Raw genomic sequence first — 24,176 nt, forward strand, 5'->3', positions numbered from 1 at the left:
ACTCCAAACACAACACGGTTGAAACGTTTTACAACAGTGCTAGGATCATCACAAGTGAGATCATTTATCCACAGAAATCGCAAAACGTCTCGGTCAGCTTTCGCGACTTGAATCATCACAAAGGCCTTTTCGATGTCGGCGACTAAGGCAACTTGGTGGTACTGAATCGCATCAAGAAATCAGGTATTTCAGATGTTAGTGAACGACCTGCCTGCAGACAGTCGTTCAACGATGGACCAGTAGACTTGGCGGATGAATCATAGACTATTCTTACTTTGGTTGTCTGCTTGTGTTCACGTACAACTGGATGATGTGCCAAGTAATGAAGGCGACCAACCTGGACTGGCGCGTTGGGATCAACATCAGAGATTATTTCCTGCGACGATTACTCGTCAATAATGCGACTGTACTCCGCGAATAGGTTAGGGTTTCCTCTCAGACGCTTTAGAACAGAGGCCAGGCGTAAGAATGCTAATGCATAGTTGTCCAGTAGCAGTGCGTGTTGTTCCTTCCAAGGTAGAGAGTCTTCATAACGACCATCGCACCAGCGAATGGTGTCCAAGAGCTTGTCGTGTACTGTCCCTTCGTGTGGTGACACACCGATACTTTCTAACTCCCAGAACTTCTTTACTTGTTCTACTAGGGGGTCTCCATCTTTTTGACTGATATCTAGGTCATCACAGCTAGAAGTGATAAGCGTCAGGGTGTGGCAGGTCACCAGATTAACATCAGAACCCGAGCCAGGTGCGTGGGGCATGGGTCCAGGCAACACCCATCCACGACTCGGTTTCATCGCCACGGGTCCTGATTTCCCCCCTTTCATGTCTCCAGTAAAGAAAGACCAGTAGAAATCGTTTCCAATCAATAGATTTACTTCTGAACCACAGTCTTCGGTTGGGTGATCTGCGAGCTCCAGGTCAGCTAAATGAGTGAAAGACTGTTGTGCAAATTGCACGGCTTGATCCTTTAACGGACTGCAAATGACAGGGCAAGGGCAGTCATCTGAACCTTTGAGCTTTCAATCAGTTCACTGACACAGAACTCGACGACGTCACATTCCTTTAATTGCTCATTCTCTTGACTAAACGTCTTGATAAGTAGCTTCTCTTTTCTCTTGGGGAGTAAATTTAGTTTCGCCTTTGCGCGTTCTGATATGTAACTTTTCTGGCTGCCACTGTCGAATAAGATGCGCATATTCACCACTGGATGCAATTGATGAACCCTCGAGACATGAGCAATGGCTGTTTGTAACAGGACTGACAAGTTCGAGTCCACATAAACGGTTGTAGAGGACTTGTTCTCATTAGATCTGCGTTCGTCTCCATCAGACGCCACCACATTGCTTCCTTGAGATTGGATTTCTGAGGTACCACTTCCATGGCTGGCATTTTCACAGATTGACATATGATGTTTTCCTGAGGAAATACGACACACTTTTTCGGTGAGCAATTGTTCGCCAAGTAGTTGCGCCGTAAACAAACAAAGCAACGACCCTGTTGTTTTAATAGATTTCTTCTTGCGCTGATATCGGTAACTGTACCACAACGTGCACTTGGGTGACTTTGCTTACAGAATGTGCAGCTGACAGGTTGCTCAGACTGGCCGGTCGGGACATCTTTACCCTTATTTGTTTGACTTGAGAGTGGTCTCTTGGGAGTGAGAGAATCAGACGGGTTTGTTCCAATTGGTTCGCAGCGTTCCCTTGCTTCGATTTCAGAGTCAAAGGCCTTTAACAGAACATCCAAGTCCCAGTCGGGTTGATTTGTAGCTCTCGAGATTATTAGACGCATGCTCGTGGGGTAGTTTTTCCATAAGAAGGGGAACCAAGAGTTTCCCATACGACTCACATTGTATCCCCAGAGCTTGGAGGGCTCGAACGTGGGCCTCGACTCGATCATAAAGGAAGAGCAGGCGTTTCAAGTCACTGTCAACTGTACTGCTGCTACCTTCACTAGACTCTCCATGTGAGCATTAATGATTATCTGGGGCTCCCCAAAACTTTTCTTTAAAATATCTTTGGCTACTCCATAGTTTTCTGCTGTCAGCGATAGCCCTCGAATAGCTCCTGCGGCAGATCCTTCAAGTAAATTTCTCAAGTAATTAAATTTATCAACATCTGATAAACCAGGATTGTCATCGACAGGACTTCTGAATGAATCCCAGAATGGAGTGAAAGAAATAGGATCACCATAGAATTTCTCAAGAACAATCTTGGGCGGTTTTTCTTCCCGGCTCCTAGGCCTTCTGTAAACAAGTTAGAGTTAGAGTTAGAAGGATAATGAGAAATTGACTTATCTGTGTGTCCAGAGTTTTCCACTTCTACTGCGTTTAGAGCCTCGTAAATTTGCACTCTCACCTGATGAACAGATTCTCTGAAGATTCCAGTTTCGCTGATTTCGTCTTCAATATGTTCCTCCGTGATTAAGGTCAGAATTTCGTCGTCTAAGGCACCAAGAATGTCCAATTTTTCGGTTAGAGCGATCCGATACGTTTTCACTTGATTTGCCGCAGAGAGTTCAAAGTCATCCAGTGAGGCTTGCACCTTTTCCAGAGTTGTTGTCACGCAGCCTTTATGACCTCCACGGATTTTCTTGTTTTTCAGCTCTTCGTCAGCCATGTTTTCCTATCCTTTGAGTCGCCGAAGATAAACTCTTTAGACCAGTCGCATCCCGGGTCTCGGCACCATGTTGGGACTTGTATTCAGTGAGTTGTAGGCTCAGACTCCAAATGAGCCAGCCACGTAATCCGGAACATACAATAAACGGCGAATCACAATGGCTAAAAATGGTGAAGAAGCTAGACTCAAAACTCCAAAAACAGCGGCAAGGCTTGCCTAAAATCTTAAACACAGCACGAAAATACAACAAAGATGAAAATCTGGAAAATTACGACAGCGAAGTTCAAATGTACGCGCGAGCACATTCTGGGGAACGATTGGTTAATTAAAATCACCTGGTATTACGCGCGTGGACAAAAACTCGTGCTAAGGCGAGAGGGGTGAGTTCAGAGTTCGTAAAGTTCAATACATAAAGACTTAACACGAAATCCGATAGGAAGTCGAGCAATTTCGGTTTTTAGTGGACAAAATCCCTGTGCCAGAATAATTTTAAGTGCATTACTGCCATATTTGCATTTCTTCAAGCTAAAGATATAAATAGTGTCCTGAAATAACACCGAAAACACTGCTTATTTAGACAGCATTGTGCAATGAACCTCTTGAAATCTCCTAAAAAACACATAATCTGCAATGATTTAAAAGGCTACACAAATTTTTGCCATTATCAACCTTCGGCAGAATTTTCTTGAGACACAAAAATATTTTTATAATCTGCGGAAATCATCGGAAGGCTTTGAATGAGCTTAGCCCCTCTTTCGTAAAAAACTGCGGAAATTTCCGTGAAGACTATAACCCATAACAATCGCTCTCCTTTCCAGCGTTTGCGCATGCGTGATTAAAAATTGATTAATTGATTAATTAGGCGAACGTTAATCATAACTGTTGCAAATTCAAAGAATAACAAACTGCAGCCGTCTAGCAACATTAGCCATTACGTCAAAGAAAAGCCATTTAAGACGTTTGTCAACGACCGATACTTTGCCAAATTTCCAGAACTCAAACAAACCGCAGCTCTGTAGCTACATTTGTATTTTCCATCAGAGATATACCATTTAATTAAAATTTGTATTAGAGGTTAGGAGAAGGAAATAAGAGAATATTCTTTTAAGAGAAAAACCAATTTGTTTCTTAGAAAACTGTCTGTGTGGCATCTTATAATTATTAGACGCCTTATAAGTAGCTATTACTAACACATCGTAATAAATCGGATACGATTTGCCTAATTTAATAGGTATGAGGGCTAGCGACAGTTCTTATTTCCCTCTTGTTGTTACACGGAATACTGGAAAAATTACGTTATATTGATTGTCGTAGAGTAAAATATTTGTGAGGTTGTAGTTTCTGATTCTGCAATGGAAATTAGAACGGTTCTGCGACTGATATCGATGCCGATATGATTACAAGTTATTATTAAATTCTAAGCCTGGGATAATGCAATTCTAGCTTTCTGATTGGTTTACTGTTTCTCGGTTACCAGCCATTATACCTGCGTTTGACCTTATATGGAAATAAATGCGGCAAATGTCAATCGGCATAACATTTTTGCGAGAAGCCAAGTTTCATAGAAAAAAAAAAAAAATGGAAGAAGGAACAGATTCGGTGAGCTATCTGCAGAATAAATGCAAGAAATTACGGACAATGCGGTCCTAATAACAAAAAAAAAGCCACAACGTTCGGGATGAGATTATTCAACGGTACGTATCCGTTAAGTTTCCTTTTAAAAGTTGCAAAATTTCAAATATGAACTTCGAGATTTTACGCATTGATAAAGATTATGTAACAACAACAATTTTTACCTTAGTTACTGAATGGCTTGCTAGTCCTGGTGACACCAAATTTTCAAAACTGATAAAAGAAATGTCAAAAGAAGAACTAACTGTTTTTCTGAAGAGTTTTTACGCGTTTGCGAGGAAGAAGCATGGCACGTCAGTTCACAAAAGTTCATCAATGAAATTAATTTGAGAGCCGCCACTGATCGTTTCCTTCGCCGCCGCTCAAAAAACCGTTTTCCATTATCTCTGACCCCGCTTTTACTGAGGCAAATAAAGTATTAGAACCTTTGTGAAGACCTCATGAAGACGGGCAGCATTGCCGGCGTAGTCCATAATAAACCAATTTCCAACGAGCAAATGAGGAAATTAACTGTTCGACAGCGGCGTGCTCAGACCAGCAGAGAGCAAAAATCCGGCGCAGCTAAAGAGAACGACCTACTTTTACTTCTGTCTCTTTTTTGACCGACAAGGACAAGTTATTCACCGCCATCTTGCGCCAACAACTGATTCGGTCCGTGGGAGAAACCCCTCAATGAGTTGAGTATTTTGAGCTGAACCGAAGTCGGTCCGGTTCTTGAAATGCCACTAAAAACCATCAGGGTGGCCTCGGAGATTCTGAAGATGAATCCGACACTAGATAGTTTCTGTCCCTGACTCTGAAAATGGCCAGCAATCAGCTCCATCATCCAACTCGAAATGCCAACAATTCAACAAAGCACAGCAAGGAAACGCTGAAAGAGTTCTTGTCGAGAATATTTTTCGCACAACGTCTGTGTCACATGGCGAAGAGAGATTTTGCCTCCACTACACATCCGGACACACTAGACAGTGATTAAATTGGATGCGTTGGCCAGCCAAGCCAACATAGAGGTGAAAAGAAAGGGCTCGAGCTAGAGAGACAATGATTTTGACACTTCTAATCTACTTGCTAAAGAGTCTTTAACGTAAATGTTCTTGGCAGAGGTTGAAGCCCAACGGCCGTGACGTTGAAGATTCCTCTCAGGGACACCGGAGTTCGCAGCCAAAGTCGCCCCAGCTGATCTGGCAGAGTGGGTACTAAAATTAGAAATATCTGGAACAATATCGCGAAAAGACTTCTGAAACGACTCTCTATAAGTCGAATAACATATAGGCTTATTGACTGACACAAGACGCTTGCGATTGCTAGGCCTCAGAATCAAAAGAAAGGTTAGAACTTGACATATATAGCTTAAGAAGGGCCAAAGGACAAATACTAGAACCAGCTGACTCAGCAATAACCACGGACTGACCCTCCCTTAATTGGTCGGCTTTACTTTTTTCGATAAAAATAGAAAGAAAACCATCATTAAACTTAACATCTTTGCTTCGAATAAGTGACAACTCGGAAAAACGAAAAAAGCCGGAAAAAGCTAAAACAAACATAACTAAATTACGCAACTGTAAGAGGTCATGCAAGTCAGTTTTTTCAGCTAATTTCCTGAGATGCTCCGCCTCAAGAGGTTCTTTTCTGTGGTTAGCCGGTGAGGACGCAGAACGAACGGCACCCTCTTTCACAGCCACAACGGTGGGATGACTAGTAGGGGAACTCACGGCCGCCAGATCGTGCAGCCACTTGAAAGCATTGAAGGCGGAATTGATAGAAGAAACTGATCTGCTTGACTCCAGTAGATACTGTAGAAACAAGGCACAATGGGAGGGCTCTACCGGGAAGGGACTGGTACCCAGAACGGTAGTAGCAAATGATGTCCATCTGTTAAAAACCCTTGTATAACAAAGAGAAGTCCCGGAAACCCTGGATGCAAGAGCTGTAAACTTCATATTCTCCGTCAACAAAGCAACCTCTCTTGTATCACATGTAGGGGCAGTCCAGAACTCTGTATCAAAAATATCTAGGGAAAAAAACTAAAACCAAGTGATAATAAAGGAATACAAAGGACAAGGGGAAGCTCCCCAGGGAGAAAGACAAATGGGGCCTAAACAACACAATGAGAGAATAAACAACAAATAAATACAGACAAGGAGCCTCAGAGAAAAAAAAACAATTGTTATATTTAAGTACGCTTATACAACCCAGAAACAAAACTGCAATAACCACAATCTATTCACCCCTCAAGGGCACTGTATAGAAATCTTCAACGTTAACAGTCTCAAATCAAAGGTCCCTCAAGGGCACTGTATACAAATATCACAGACCCCTCAAGGGTACGTCTTAAAGGGCCGCCTGCTTCAAGCAAGGCGCCTCAAAGCCAGAAAACAATGCGCTAACACTGTGGAACGCGAAATGCATTGCAAACTAACGCAGGACCTTGCCTGGGTGCAATACTAAAATTAATGCGCAAAGCTACCATTGAGAAATTTAGCGGACCGGATCCGAAAATGGAATTCTTGGCTTTGCCTCTGATGAACAGATGGGGAAGATCAGGGAGGACCACCCAATTATGAACGAAACTGCTCCAGTGCACACCGTCAAAACAAAGGATGGGCCAAAAATGCGCTGATCTCCAAAGGGGAACGATGAGAGTGCCGGACGCATTGCAGAGCTTCAAATGACTGACGACTTTGCATGTCAAACAGACAGGAGGACAAAGCCAGTTGTTGTCGTTGGACCAATCTTGGACGAAAGCGTTGACGCCAGACAAGCCGGGCTGATAATACCTAGAATTAAAAACCTGAAGCTTTGCATTGTAATGGCAGGCGAATCTATCACAAGTGTGCGGACCCCAGAGCTCGTCGAGAGCATAAAAACCAGAATCGTTGACTGCATAATCATCGTTATCAACTAACTTGCTAATATCGTCGGCACAAGTGTTGAGGTCCCTGGGAATCCATTGCATGTCAATGCTAATACCGCCGATGAGACATTGTCGGTGAACATCAAGAGCCAACTGTTGCAAAGCTGGAACTTTGGATCTGATGTTAACGATGCGAACAACATTCTGGTTGTCTGTATACCAGACAACAGTCTGGGCACCAAGAGAATCCTTGAACGCCTTCAAGGACAATGAAACAGCAAGAAGTTCGCGAAAAGTCGAACTTTGTGCACTCTCGTAATCGGACCAATTTTGGTGAAAAATTTTGTCCTCGAATTGTATGTAACTCTGAATTGGACGCATCAGAGTAAACGATTTTGGAAGGCTTGCGCTTAATAGGCCACAAAGGAAGGCCGTTGATATCAGCGAGATTGTTTTTCCAAAAAATTCAATTCGTGTAAACATTCAGGTCTCAAAGAAACAAGTGAATTCCAATCAGCAGTGGAGTTAATAACCAGAAAGGTGTTCCTGGTCATAAGTCTAGTGACGTTCCCGACACAGTTCCCGAGCGAGATAATTTTTCCACATACGCTTGCAAGCTTGCGAACCTGGTGCAAGGAGCGCTCCGAACATAAGAGAGATGATGAATCGTTAATAAGAGAATCAATTCTCTTGTCCGTGGCTTTGATAACGCACTGGGAAGTGTTAATAACAGTCCCAAGCCAGGTAATCACTTGAGTAGGATCCCAAACGGATTTCTCTTCGTTAGGTAGGAAACCAGACTTTAAGAATGGCTGACTGTTAGGATCGAGAAACGCCGGTCAACCTCCCATTTGACAAATCGCTCATATTTTGCCTAAAGATACCCTTAGGTGACCTAATTCTAAAAATCATATTTAAAGGTTCCAGCGAATTTTTATTTTTCAGAAATTCGCGAAAATTTGAAAGCGCGGTCAAAGTGCGGTTTTTCGTGTAATGAAATGATCGAAATAAGGTGCGAGGACGAAGCGCTGCTTAAGTCTTAAAATAAACTCAATTAACTTCAAACTTCACACAAATGTGGAACAACCACTCTAATTTATTCCTCGCTTTAAACTAATCTCAGATATGTTGATATAGTGGTTTTACGAACCATTTTAAAAACAACTATGAAGCGTGTGAAAAATAACGGCAAAATATAGGTCATGTTTAACAGCATAAAAATGCATCTGGTACCTCACTTTCCGATTATTTTACTTTACAGCCTTAAAATATCATTATTAAAGATATACCATGCCAAGTTTCATGCTCGAACTCGCAGTATTTCCCTTTGTGAAAAACGAAAATCTATGTCAACGTGTTGGGCGCAAATAACACAATAATTATGCACGAACCAGAGACAAATCAATTTCAATGGCGAAAGTAAAAGGCTATCATTAATTAGAATCCCGTCAATTCGCTGCTATCAGGAGAAACATAATGTCCACTGCATAAAAACTGTTTGCAGACGTTTTCGAACCATTGCGCGTTAACTTTGTTTAATTTCGTGTCCGCCGTCATGTCTAGTTTGTCATCGCGTGTATTTCCTTAATGTCAACAACACGTGAATGGTTGTCATAACAAACGCAAGAGATTTCTTGGAGCCTCAATGTTTTCGATTCACCAAAACGCTTTAAGTTCGTTAAGACACAATAATGGGTCAACTTGGAATGCTTTTTAGCATCAAGGACGTTAAAGGACTGTAAATTAATCGAGTTGAAATATCTTTAAGCAAATCAAAATCGCGCCCTTATTCTAATTTGGTAAACAGCCGATCTCCGTTCAAGTTAGAGAAGTCGAGAGGTTAATCCGGCAATGTACTACCGGTACAACAACAAAATCAAACCGAGGTCATCAAAAGTGTAAGTTTAAAAGTGTAGTGGTAAGTTCCAAATAAATTTCGCCTATATAAATTGGAAACAAGATGTGAAACGGTCGGACCCGAAACAAATAAACAAAATAATAATACGACTAATTTAACCGAAAAATGTTACAGAAAACATACCTAAAAGCCGTCGATTCCCCTCGATACCACTCCGCATTGCCTTAAAGAGCCCAAGCTTTCTGCTGTAAGAATCAGGGGCCTCATGAATCTGTACTTGTTATATCGGCAACCATGCTGCGTGGCTGATATTCGAGACTCAGTAAAAGTTGTCACACAACCGTACGAGCAGCCCAGTCACGCTTTCACTGCTCTTGCGCAAATGTTCAACATTTCGCAGTTTACATAAACCGACCACAAGTTTAAAGTTGTGATAGTAGATTGAAATGCGCTTGTTAAAGCTGTCCTATCGAGGAACAATTATTTCTTGTTTTTGAATGGCTCTTAGTTGTAGCTACAGTCGGGGAGGGGGGAGAGGGTATTCCCGGAAATTTCGGATATCTGTATGCCGTGGAAGATTAAGTGGTCTCCAGCTCTTAACGCCAACACTGAAACACTAGATGATTCTCGAAGTATCACAGGGGTCACTAAGCTAAATAATTTTGAGTGTAGCTCCGATGAGTCAATTAACCGTTGGCGCGCATATTGCATTGACCGTGGACAGGTGGAAAAACAGTTAAACCGGAAAAGCCTGTTGCACATTGTAATTTAGCGTTGTCCAACACGCAGTCGGTCTGGTTGTAATGTTAATCGTATTTAAGAGAATCTCAAGTTTTCTTTCGACACATACTGGGGTGACATACTGCTAGATGGGCGTGGCCGGGAGCCACGAGTCAATCAGTCAATTTGCCATGCTTAACCGAGAAGAGTGATAGTGAGCCACTAGTGGAAGGACTGCAGATTGTCCCTACGCTTTACCCTAATAGGCCTCTGTGTTATTCTAATGAACTGATGCTGAGCTCGCTCGAGGGCGGTGGTGAGATGAGAGACCCTGGGAACGAGGTCGAGACGATTCGGCGGTTAGTTTTTCCTCTTAAGTGTCTTCCTCCTCTACTCCCTCCCCTTCTCTACAAAAATTTAACGATCCTCCCCCCTCCCCCCCCCCCCCCAACGAGGGCTTCCTGGTGACCTAGTGTGGCTTTGAGTTAAGCGCCAACGCCTGCTCCAAGCAAGGTTTGTAGCACATTTTGGCTAAGTCCATAAGGAAATAGCTTTCCAGGGACTGAGTACATTTCTCCAGCGACAAGTGCCTCTCTAAAGTAGACAGCCTATAAAAGACACGAATGCAGCGGCCTTGAAGACATCAATACACCCCTACCTTGCATGGTTACAATCTATGGAAACCTCAGCAGACGCTTCCTCGGTCACACCCGTTGATAATGGCACTGATGTTAAGGTCGCAGTCACTCTTCTCGGTTAAGCATGGCGGGTTGACTGACTTGACTCGTGGCTCCCGGCCACGCCCATTTAGCAGTATGTCACCCCAGTATGTGTCGAAAGAAAACTTGAGATTCTCTCAAATACGATTAACATTACAACCAGACCGACTGTGTGTTGGACAACGCTAAATTACAATGTGCAACAGGCTTTTCCGGTTTAACTGTTTTTCCACCTGTCCACGGTCAATGCAATATGCGCGCCAACGGTTAATTGACTCATCGGAGCTACACTCAAAATTATTTAGCTTAGTGACCCCTGTGATACTTCGAGAATCATCTAGTGTTTCAGTGTTGGCGTTAAGAGCTGGAGACCACTTAATCTTCCACGGCATACAGATTTCCGAAATTTCCGGGAATACCCTCTCCCCCCTCCCCGACTGTAGCTACAACTAAGAGCCATTCAAAAACAAGAAATAATTGTTCCTCGATAGGACAGCTTTAACAAGCGCATTTCAATCTACTGTCACAACTTTAAACTTGTAGTCGGTTTATGTAAACTGCGAAATGTTGAACATTTGCGCAAGAGCAGTGAGAGCGTGACTGGGCTGCTCGTACGGTTGTGTGACAACTTTTACTGAGTCTCGAATATCAGCCACGCAGCATGGTTGCCGATATAACAAATACAGATTCATGAGGCCCCTGATTCTTACAGCAGAAAGCTTGGGCTCTTTAAGGCAATGCGGAGTGGTATCGAGGGGAATCGACGGCTTTTAGGTATGTTTTCTGTAACATTTTTCGGTTAAATTAGTCGTATTATTATTTTGTTTATTTGTTTCGGGTCCGACCGTTTCACATCTTGTTTCCAATTTATATAGGCGAAATTTATTTGGAACTTGCCACCACACTTTTAAACTTACACTTTTGATGACCTCGGTTTGATTTTGTTGTTGTATCGGTATTACATTGCCGGATTAACCTCTCGACTTCTCTAACTTGAACGGAGATCGGCTGTTTACCAAATTAGAATAAGGGCGCGATTTTGATTTGCTTCAAGATATTTCAACTCGATTAATTTACAGTCCTTTAACGTCCTTGATGCTAAAAAGCATTCCAAGTTGACCCATTATTGTGTCTTAACGAACTTAAAGCGTTTTGGTGAATCGAAAACATTAAGGCTCCAAGAAATCTCTTGCGTTTGTTATGACAACCATTCACGTGTTGTTGACATTAAGGAAATACACGCGATGACAAACTAGACATGACGGCGGACACGAAATTAAACAAAGTTAACGCGCAATGGTTCGAAAACGTCTGCAAACAGTTTTTATGCAGTGGACATTATGTTTCTCCTGATAGCAGCGAATTGACGGGATTCTAATTAATGATAGCCTTTTACTTTCGCCATTGAAATTGATTTGTCTCTGGTTCGTGCATAATTATTGTGTTATTTGCGTCCAACACGTTGACATAGATTTTCGTTTTTCACAAAGGGAAATACTGCGAGTTCGAGCATGAAACTTGGCATGGTATATCTTTAATAATGATATTTTAAGGCTGTAAAGTAAAATAATCGGAAAGTGAGGTACCAGATGCATTTTTATGCTGTTAAACATGACCTATATTTTGCCGTTATTTTTCACACGCTTCATAGTTGTTTTTAAAATGGTTCGTAAAACCACTATATCAACATATCTGAGATTAGTTTAAAGCGAGGAATAAATTAGAGTGGTTGTTCCACATTTGTGTGAAGTTTGAAGTTAATTGAGTTTATTTTAAGACTTAAGCAGCGCTTCGTCCTCGCACCTTATTTCGATCATTTCATTACACGAAAAACCGCACTTTGACCGCGCTTTCAAATTTTCGCGAATTTCTGAAAAATAAAAATTCGCTGGAACCTTTAAATATGATTTTTAGAATTAGGTCACCTAAGGGTATCTTTAGGCAAAATATGAGCGATTTGTCAAATGGGAGGTTGACCGGCGTTTCTCGATCCTAACAGTCAGCCATTCTTAATAGGTCGGAATGAACAACCAAACTAGAGATCTTCGCTTTGATACAGTCAGCGGCCGCCCCTAAACCATCGTCTAGGAAGACAACTATAGACTTTCCCTCGGATCTCCATATCTTGACTAACGGCTTGAGAAGCTTTGTAAATAAATAAGGAGCAGAACTAAGGCCAAATGGCAAAACTGAAAACTGAAAATATCTAGTATGACCGGAGGAAAAGGTCCAAGAAAACGACAGATATTGCCTATGATCTGGAAAGATATCCACGTGATGGTAACCCGATTTTAAGTCAAAGGAGAACATGAAATCTCCGGGATTTAAAACTTCTCTGGCAACGGACAGGTCCTCGCATCGAAACTTAAACTTGAAAAGATATAGATTGACATGACGAAGATCCAAGATCAAGCGCTTTTTCCTTGACTTCTGAATAGACACAGATAATGGATTAATTATAGTAGGAGGTGTAAAAACTTCGCTGATACAATCCAAACTAATAAGCTCGTTAATAGCATTCTCAACAAATCAGATTCCTGAATCGCTGAATTATTGTTCCGAGCAACAAAAGGTGCTGGTATTTGAAGAAGTGGCAACTTATATCCAAACTCAATAGTGTCAATTATGAAACGAGGTGCGTCAATATCTTTCCAAAACTGAAGCGATTTACGCAATCTTCCTTTAACCGAAACAGATGCATCATCACATGCAATTTCACAGTTCAGCGATGGATCCTCTAGAAGAGATAGCTCACAATACGGCAATGGCAAAGCCTCAGACTCATGGTCTAGAAAATAAATAATACACGACGGGAAAAAACATAGTTTAATAAATGCAAATTAACTCTGAAAGCACTAAGCACGACTCGTATGAAAGATCCAGCGAAAAATAAGACAAACGGAAAACAACACAAAAGAAAACTAGAACCAACTACACCTTGATCCTGGGTATTGCTGTCTAGTCACTGCCTGTTGGTTGGCAGGATTGGAAGAGGAAATAACATTCGGGCAGGAAGCTCGCCAATGTCCAGGTTTTCCACGGGAAAAGCAAAGTCCGGCAGATCTGCCAACGGAAAGCTGTTGATTGACCCAAGTAAAGGAATTAGGAATTTGGCCGACGGTGAGATGCGAATTTCTTGAGACAGGTATTCCAGATCGGCGCTGTAATCCCAGACCACGTGGAGCGAAGCGTTTCGGGGCTCTAGCCGCTCTCGCCTCAGCTCTATAGATTTTCTTCTCGTCTTCTTCGTCATCCGCCAAGTCGTGATGTTTATATTCCAAAACGGTTTTCCAATCGTACGGCGACTTATCAGCCAACAAAATTAATTTTTGCCGATCTTTAAGCAAAGACATACCCCGATCCAACGCTTCCTTGGTTCTCAGAAGGTCCTTACGTTCAAGAGCGACGCTAGCGTCTTCGACAGCTTCCATGACTGATTTGTTGGCTTTAAATTGCTCCTCGTTACTCTTCTTCTTGAACGAAGGTGGAGCATCCCGCTTTAGCCTCTTGATCTCAGACATCTGCTCCGCGGCATTCGAATAATTAGATCTCTTTAGATCAGAAATTGAAGTGGAAACTAAATCCTTAATCTGACCAAGCAGATCGCGATTGTTCTGGGCAATGATCTCTTTAACTTTAGCTTCATCCATTGTAAAAACCAAACTTAACCTAAACACGGCAAAGGCTGGCCATAGAATGTCTCACCTCGCCAACTGTCACCGATTACAAACTCAAATCCCACTATACACTGCGCACCTCAAACCCGTACCCAGCCCTCTGGTCCGTGCCGGCAAAATAGTAATTTATGCTAATTTAAGATCATCACAAATTACATTTTTCCGCAGTATTTTTACAACTGTAATGTGCAAGTGCACAATTATTACTCTTCTCAATCATCAACGATGACTCAAACTTGAACTCTTGTCAAACTTTCTGATCAGAGTTGTATATCATTCATTTGGTAGACGTTCCTTGAATTATAGATGATTGTAGTTTTCGTTCAGCAGACTCGCTTGCTTCGCTTTCCAATTTTTCATTCAACTAAGGTTACAAATGGCGCACATGCCATGTGATTTCCCACTTGCTGTTGTTTTTGCCACATCAACTTCCGGTCGTTTTGTAAAATTAAAATACAGTAGAATTAAGCTATAACTCCCAAGTATGCAAGCGTATCGAATTTAATAAAACAATTATTCCATTCGCTCTTGTTGGATATGAGATTGGTTATAGCCAACGCACGATCGTGGAATAATTGTTAATTATAGTTTCCGTAGTTTATAATTTGTCGTCTGACAGCGTTCTTCTTTGCCACACAAGAATATATACTGAGCAAAAAATTTATTTATTTTAGCAACTTATAGTATAATCAGTGCATGATAAAGAAACACACAAAGAACTATCAATATCTAAGGCTTTTAGTCAGTGAAGACAGTGACGGCAATTCCTATTTAAATATGTTTAAAAACAAAACAACGCTTTTCAGTTTTCGGAACATGTTTCGATGTTTCAAACATCATCATCAGCCATAATGAATATATAAGGTTTACAGAAAGATCGTTATTATATATGTAACAGCCTATACAATAAGCCTTCATAAATTTTAATTAACGTAAAATGCAAACTTATTTAAACTAAACTGACACATCCAAATGCCATTTTTATAAACTACCGTATATTGGTTTTTATTCTACCTACACAGGGAAGAAAATTTCATCTATTATTAATAAGTATTGCAAAGATTTAAATGTAAAAGTTATACTCTCTCCTTTCAAACTTAGCAGTATGTTTAGTCCTAAACATTTTATTCCCGAGTCTCTTAAATCACGTGTTGTGTACCAGTTTACGTGTGCGAGCTGTAGAGCTCGTTATATTGGTGAAACCAATAGGCATTTTCACACACGTGTTAATGAACATCTTTTTCGGGACAAAAATTCCCATGTTTTTTAACATCTCAATTGTTCTAAGCATTGTCGAGACAATTGCGCTGCCTCCAGTTTTAAAATTATTGATTTTGCTAAGACTTTCTCACAACTTAAAATCAAGGAGAACTTTGATATTAAACAGTTAAATCCAGAACTCAACAAACAAGTTGAGCATGTCAATTTATCGTTACACTTTTGAATGTATCTATTTCAGTGGTTTTTTACTATTGTTCTTTTCAAAATTTTTATTGGTTAGTTTAAATAAGTTTGTATTTACGTTAATTAAAATTTATAAAGGCTCATTGTATAGGCTGTTACATATATAATAACGATCTTTCTGTAAACCTTATATATTCATTATGGCTGATGATGGTGTTTGAAACATCGAAACATGTTCCGAAAACTGAAAAGCGTTGTTGTGTTTTTAAAAATATTTACAACACTTGAGCTCTCAAGACCCTTTGGTAAAATTCCTATTTATAATTTAGTTTTTAGTTCAAAGGATTTACAGGTTATTCATATTTTATATATCTTTTAGATCGAGTATGGCTTAACTTCCTTTGAAAAAACTAATCCTCAACAGCGAGTGTCTAGTTAAACCATCTTTTTTGCGTTCTAAGGGTTTAAATATTCCTTATTGTTTGGGGGAGAACCCAAGTCTAATAGCAGAATTACCATCAAATGACATGTTGGAATCTTGCATTTAAATGGATGTTGAAACCTCGGGGTGTCTTTTAAGGGAATTTAGAGATATCGATTATAAGAAAAAGAGTTGTACTACGAAACTATGTAGCTTATCTTTACTTGTGATAGTATTATATATATATAAGAATATTGTTTTTCCAGCCGAAGCTAAATATTCCTATTTTACTGCTGATTTTAGGCTGAAATTATTTTTTTGAATATTCCTAGATTATAGTTAATAGCATTTCCCTGAAGCTTGGAAATTATTTGGTGCCTGGATTTGGAGCCAACCTGCAGGCATTAAAGCCTGATATGACGAAAATATCTTCTTGCAGAAATGTTATCAGCATCGAACATGCGGCTAGTGCCGTCTTTGTTGCCTTTTGAGAGAAAGGAAAAAAATTATACGGTTTAGTTAAAAACGTGATTGTATTGTAATTACAAATTTTCAACACACAAAATTATGTTCTTTCCTAAATCCCAGCCTCGGGTTTATTCATAAGATATTCCTAAAATTTCGCCAATTTCAGCCTCGATATTCTTATGAAATATATTCTTATAAGAAAAAGAAAGAGTGTTTGTCAATTGGGAAAACGAGTTGAATACAAAATAGCGTTTTAAATACAAATATAGCACGCAGTCTGCAGGCTTTAGAGAAAAGACGGAGAGATACTATTTTGTAAAGATAGCAGCGTTTGCTATTATCGGAGTTGTGAAGCGAAAGGGTTTGGCCAAGGAATTTGATGTTCATCTTGCCATAACAATTATGTTTTGTTTCCTTGGCCGGTTTTATATACATTTTGAAGTTTTCTGCGGTTGATCTAAAGACTAAATTTATTCTAGTTTTCGTTTTTCCACTTTTCCATTTCCCCTTTTTGAAATATTTATGGCCTCGCAATTTTATAAAATTTCCAAAATGACGGATGTGAGGTAATGCATTTTTTTAACGTATAGCTTTATTTCCATTTCGTCACCTGACAATATTTTTGGAATACAGTATTTAACACAATGAAAGCAAGAGTTGCGTAGTATTTAAACATAATGTTGCGCCTAGGGCATCTCCGAGTGCGTCATTAAAGATTGATTGACGAAGCTAACCTCTCTTACCACCAAGTTAATCGTATCTGTTGCAAAATTAAAAGAAAAAAATAAACAAATCGCCGCCGGCAGCCCTCGCTATTATTAATTGCATTACAGAAAAGCCATTAGAGATTTGTATAAGAAGTGAGGGGGTGTGGCGCTAGGAGATAGGAGAGAAACATTGAGAAGGAACATACTCATGACGCGCGTATTACATTAACAGGCGACGTATTAAACAGGTTGTTGGGGATCTTTCTGTTATTGGATGCCTGAAGAAGTTATAGGAGTAATATAGTGCAATTAAGCAGAAAAACTTGTACGTATGCGGACTGGAAGCAGTTCTTTTTTCCCCACTGGTCGCCGCGTTTTCGTATCTTCAAAGGTAGGCAAGTCGTCATTGTAACGACAAGTACCAGTATAGCATTTAGTCGTATGAGGTTGTAATGAGGGTACTTAAAGGGAGCTGTAGCAAACCACAACGGCGAAGCCAGCTCAACTATTTGTTCATATCATTTCGTCATGTCCGTGTTTATGTGTGTTTATTCACAATACCGTACAAATAATAGTGAAACTGGTCGTTCGAATTCTCTTCAAGTAATTTTCTTGTCTGTTGATCGTCTAAAACATTTGATCACGGCTTGAATCATTCGAAAATTTAAACAGCTCGTCAATTTGGTGAGTTTCAATATCTTCCTTTTCAGCATTAGAGTACGGTTAAACCTGTATTAAGCGGACACCTTCGTTAAATGAGCTATTTATACACTTTAATAGATTCTATGACTCTTCAATGTAAAAATAACCTTCGTGTAAAAATCTATTCAATGCATATCATTTTTGCGGTAAGATGTTGAGTACTTGCAACATGATTGGGTTTATATTTTAATATAGGCGAACAACACGAAAATACGTGCTCCTTCCATATTGTTATTTTCTTTCGCGAGTCGACTTCCGTTCAGACGAGTCGACCTTGCAGGAGACGATTCACGACGAATCGTGCGAATCGAGTCGAATCGTTAACGATTTGATACCCCAGTTATTCATTTGCCTACCGCGAGTCGACTTCTATCCAGACGAATCGTCTCGAATCGTGAAGTACCTCAGACGAATCGACTCTCAGTTTGTTGTCCCTTTTTAAGAACGAGGAAGGTTCATATGATCATTTTCTCATGGGTCTTCGTGTCACTTGCTGCGTATCGACTCCGTGCGAATCGAGTCGAGTCGTCGAGGAAGGTTCATGTATCATTATTTCACTGGGCTTGACCTCCGGTGGTGCGGATCGACTTCGTGCCAATCGAGTCGACTCGTCAAGTACCTCAGACGAATCGACTCAGTTTGGGTGTATTGGACATGGATGAGTTATCAAACAAAAGGCTTAATGAGCAGTGCAAAATGGTTCTGCAGGTGGGTTTTGAGTCTTGGTACAGTTTCTTAGCCGTCTTCTGAGAAAGAACAGTGTGAAATGACCAAGTTCTGCGTATTTTGGAGAACGCGAACCGTAATGGCTTATGTTTCGTATCTTCTTTTGGAATTGAACACTGTCATTGCATATTTACTCTGAACAAGATTTTAGACTGATAGGTGAATTGAACGGATCTACACAATTGCGAAATTTGAATGTGAAATATAAATCCAGTATTTCCAAGTCGTCGTCTTTGGCGTCGGCGTGATCATTGCTTAAGCTTAGCTTCCTTAATCGATGAAGACGGTGGCACCCAAGGAACGACTCTTGGGAAAAACGGATTTAGATCTGTTCAGTACACTGATCAGTCTAAAAACCTGCTCAACGGCTGAATAGTTAACGCCAACGGTTAATTCCTAAAAGGAAATGAGCAATTAGCCGCAGAAATTAGTCATTAATCATTAAATGACTGGACTCAAGAGACAAAGCGAGTTTTGTTTCCCCGAGACCCTCAATTTTCGCCGGGGCGTAGCCGAAGGGAATATTGAGGGTAAAGTTTTGTTCACACAGGGAGCCAGTGGCGTTTGACCCATCCAATGTGAGACGTGTTCCTCCAAACGGAAAACGTATTTGACGTGGGGGATATAACAATGTACGTTGTTGTTTTACAGCAAAGGGCTACAAAAAAATTATAACACATGTGCACAGCCAACTTCGTATCGATGTAGTCATAGAGGAGTTTTCAATTGAGAGTCCTAATAATGAAACCAAGGCTACTCAGCCAATCTTAAACTGTACTAGCAAAACCAAAACATCGCCATCGCGATGTATAAAGTAAAAAGGACTTGTGCCCACATATATAACAGAAGTATTTAATAATGTCCCGAAACTACATAATCTGAGGAACGCTCATTTTAATATTCCACGTTTTCTCACAGTGCACTATCTACAGTTCATTATGGAAAACATTCCGTACGACACTTTGTGTCCCCATCTTTGAAACAAATTTATGGGATCGATATGAAAATTACACCAGTAATTGGTAATGGACTGGAGTTTGGTGTAATATAGTTCTTAACCCTTGGACGAATAAGGACCGCCCATCCCCGTAAGGTTTTTTCAAAATTTTGAAAAGACGTTTTGCTCTGAAGGGCTGAGACTTTCAGTAGCTATTTCTTCATTCCCTGTAAAAAGTTTGATATGCCAATTATGTGTCTATCATTTTTGACGTTACCATGGCAACGATCATCTTTCAAATTTCATATTATAACATAGCCTTAGCGAAGCGCGCGTTCTGATTGGCTAATACACTCGATCCATTTGCTCGTGGGTTGTACGCTCACGTCACTTTGTTTATTTCGACTTTTTGTCGGCAATTTTTTCCATCGATGTAAAACAAGATATCTCTTTCTCTTCTCCTAGAATATGGAAAAATCTAATGATTCTTCCGGAGATAAGAAATATTATTCCTGTTAGCTACCAAGTTTCGAACTCAAGTTTCTTTGCGGCGCTTCCACCTAAGAGATGTGCGAATTTGAGCGAGCAGGAGTTGAATCAGCTGGTTGAACAAATTAACAGATCAAAGGCACTCAGCACTCGGAGACGGACCAAAAAACAACAAACTGTTCTGTATCAACCTTTCGAGGATAGTAATGCATTGCGGGAATTTTAGAGAGAATTTTCTAGCGATTTGACGACAATAAAATTCAGCACAAGCTTTCTTTGTAAAACTAATCTGGCATCGAAAGTCATTTATATGCTTTCGGCCAACAAAACTTGAACATGAGAGCTTTATAATTAACAAATCTCTGTACTCTACTACCCTGCATTCGTGCCTAGTACAACTCTTTTTCTTATAATCGATATCTCTAAGTTTCCTTAGAAGACACCCCGAGGTTTCAACATTCATTCAAATGCAAGGTTCCAACGTGTCATTTGATAGTAATTCTGCTATTAGACTTGGGTTCTCCCCCAAACAATAAGGAATATGTAAACCCTTATTCACAATAGAAAAAAAATTATGCGGTTTAGTTAAAAACGTGATTGTATTGTATTTACAAATTTTCAACGCACAAAATTATGTTCTATCCAAAATCCCAGCCTCGGTTTTATTCATAAGATATTCCTAAAACTTCGCCAATTTCAGCCTCGATATTCTTATGAAATATATTCTTATAAGAAAAAGAAAGAGTGTTTGTCAATTGGGAAAACGAATTGAATACAAAATAGCGTTTTAAATACAAATATAGCACGCAGTCTGCAGGCTTTAGAGAAAAGACGGAGAGATACTATTTTGTAGCGATAGCAGCGTTTGCTATTATCGGAGTTGTGAAGCGAAAGGGTTTGGCCAAGGAATTTGATGTTCATCTTGCCATAACAATTATGTTTTGTTTCCTTGCCCGGTTTTATATACATTTTGAAGTTTTCTGCGGTTGATCTAAAGACTAAATTTATTCTAGTTTTTGATTTTCCACTTTTTCCATTTCCCCTTTTTGAAATGTTTATGGCCTCGCAATTTTATAAAATTTCCAAAATGACGGATGTGAGGTAATGCATTTTTTAACGTATAGCTTTATTTCCATTTCGTCACCTGACAATATTTTTGGAATACAGTATTTAACACAATGAAAGCAAGAGTTGCGTAGTATTTAAACATAATGTTGCGCCTAGGGCATCTCCGAGTGCGTCATTAAAGATTGATTGACGAAGCTAACCTTTCTTACCACCAAGTTAATCATATATGTTGCAAAATTAAAAGAAAAAAAATAAACAAATCGCCGCCGGCAGCCCTCGCTATTATTAATTGCATTACAGAAAAGCCATTAGAGATTTGTATAAGAAGTGAGGGGGTGTGGCGCTAGGAGATAGGAGAGAAACATTGAGAAGGAACATAATCATGACGCGCGTATTACATTAACAGACAACGTATTAAACAGGTTGTTGGGGATCTTTCTGTTATTGGATGCCTGAAGAAGTTATAGGAGTAATATAGTGCAATAAAGCATAAACACTTGTACGTATGCGGACTGGAAGCAGTTCTTTTTTCCCACTGGTCGCCGCGTTTTCGTATCTTCAAAGGTAGGCAAGTCGTCATTGTAACGACAAGTACCAGTATAGCATTTAGTCGTATGAGATTGTAATGAGGGTACTTAAAGGGAGCTGTAGCAAACCACGACGGCGAAGTCAGCTCAACTGTTTGGTCATATCATTTCGTCATGTCCGTGTTTATGTGTGTTTATTCACAATACCGTACAAATAATAGTGAAACTGGTCGTTCGAATTCTCTTCAAGTAATTTTCTTGTCTGTTGATCGTCTAAAACATTTGATCACGGCTTGAATCATTCGAAAATTTAAACAGCTCGTCAATTTGGTGAGTTTCAATATCTTCCTTTTCCGCAATAGAGTACGGTTAAACCTGTATTAAGCGGACACCTTCGTGAAATGAGCTATTTATATACTTTAATAGATTCTATGACTCTTCAATGTAAAAATAACCTTCGTGTAAAAATCTATTCAATGCATATCATTTTTGCGGTAAGATGTTGAGTACTTGCAACATGATTGGGTTTATATTTTAATATAGGCGAACAACACGAAAATACGTCCTCCTTCCATATGGATAGTGTTGGGTGGAATTTTCATCCTTGACGAAAACATCTACCGTCTACATCTACATCTACTGGGTACTGTGTTTAAAAATAACTTCAGAGGGAACTCCTTGCGAAAACGAACTTGTATGTGGGTTAACTCTTTCAGATGTTCCCTTCATCATATTGAGTGCACCAATCAAGAGCGAGATTTACGACACCTTCATATCCCAATACAAAGGCTGAGAAATGTTATTTAGAGTGCCAAAGCCCAAAGTATCTACCAATTATTATTTACATTTTAAGCAAGAAAAATTAAGAAATTTTAAGTGGGTTACGTTCATTACAAAATTAAACTTTAGGCTAAGGCCCCGTCCACTCGACGCTGAGGGAAATTGAAAAGCTCCGTTTCTAAAGTGTTTTCCATCCACAGAAACGTTTTCAAATTCCTCCAGTTTGCCAAAGATCTTCTTTGCAAAGCTTCATTTCGTGACGGATCAGTGTGGACGGTAGGCCTAACCGTAGAAATAAAACTGCGTTTTGAAATTTCTCCGGCGTAGTGTGGACGCTGCCTAAGAATTGAAGATCGAAACTTTGGAATTCATTTGCGATGCTTCGTTGCCTTTTTTTGGTTTTCAGCAGTTAAACGTTGTATGTTCACATCTGCCCGAGTACGACGTTTTCATTCACAACAAGCAGATCAAGGATAAAGTCCTACCATTCATAGCTGCTAAAAATAGGTAAGGTTAGTAGAAACGTTTCACTTTAAAACACTGCGTTAATAGCTTGCTCTAACGGTCACCTATATCTATGCAGGATAGTAAAATTCGATTTTCTCGAACTTTGTCAGGAAAAAGGTTTTTACTGACTTATTTTAAAACTGTAACTTTGAGGTTCTTTTTTACCGAAAAGAACAAGACTCGACCCCGAAATTACCGTCTTTTTACGAGCGCTATGGCAAGCCAAAATAATAAGCCTGGCTGGAAAAGCTAAACCAGCTAAGCCGTTGTCAGATCCGCATGAAATCTAACTTGGAGTTTTAGAAGATTTCAAAGTTATACGCATCGACGATGTTGCGTCACGTCAAAATTTAGGTCAATTTTGTTGACCTGAGTCAAAAACCCAAAATGGCGGCAAATCTACTCGATCACGAGCAAATAACGATATTTCGTGAACCCACGGAAAACACTGCAGGCTATGCAATTGGTATTCATCTTCGCTGTAAATGTGTCACTGAGCACCCTGCTGACCACCATTGCCGGATTAGCGAGCTATATGCAATTATACCAATTAAAGATAAAAGATCATACATTTGGCGTTTGGCGAGTACAGACAACACACGTAACGAAATGTCAGATGATAAATCACTATGGAAAAAAATCTCTGAGAAAACTAGTGGAATACATAGCTGACGAACTACTTTCAGTAATTTCTTACCTTAATTTAATTTTATCTTGATAAAAAAATGGGCTGAAATGGTAACGTTGCTCGCAGGTTTTTATACGTTGCGTGTACGAAACATTCTTAGCTGTCGCCACGTTATGTGGTAACCAGTCGCGCGGCTGCGTGACCAAACAGACAAAAGAATGGGAACCACGCAGCCGCGCGACTGGTTATAAGATGGAAAATCTTAAAATTAATGCCGAGACGACGTTTGGACGTTCGTTTAACGTCCGTATGAAGCCAACTGAGTAAATAAAATGGGTTAGAATTGAACCACAGAGTAGAAATTCCTATTATAGTTAAATTAGAACCCATTGTATTCGAGAACTGATCTAAAAAGACCTTGAGAGGGGTAACAACTTGGGTAACGCATTTCAAAAGAACGAACTGAGAGCCTTTTTGTTATCTCAAACGGATAAGCATCCATGTCTATGTTTGTTTGTGCCTTGCTGAATCAGTATTCGCTATTCTGGCTATTGTTTTATTATTTCTAGGTGGTATTTTTGTCTTGTTTTACAACCGGGCATGGGGTAATTAATGTGACACTTAGATCTTCTTTTTTGGGTCGTTTGCAGTAACGAACCGATCATGTACAATCTTTCTTTCAATATGTCGACTGAGAAGTTTCATGCGATCCAATTTTTTTTTTTTTTCTATATT

General features: G+C 40.0%; 1 protein-coding gene across 2 annotated transcripts in view; it reads left to right on the top strand.

Moving 5' to 3' along the window:
* LOC145460328 (somatostatin receptor type 5-like) overlaps window positions 1–24,176 on the top strand; it is a 74,151-nt gene that overhangs the window by 16,364 nt on the left and 33,611 nt on the right. For both annotated transcript variants that reach the window (XM_081445106.1, XM_081445107.1), the window contains one exon: window positions 22,713–22,813. The gene's annotated coding sequence lies outside the window, so the exon portion shown is untranslated. The remainder of the gene's footprint in view (window positions 1–22,712; window positions 22,814–24,176) is intronic.

The sequence above is a fragment of the Orbicella franksi genome, chromosome 11, assembly GCF_964199315.1.
Source record: "Orbicella franksi chromosome 11, jaOrbFran1.1, whole genome shotgun sequence".
NCBI classification, from domain to species: Eukaryota; Metazoa; Cnidaria; class Anthozoa; order Scleractinia; family Merulinidae; genus Orbicella; species Orbicella franksi.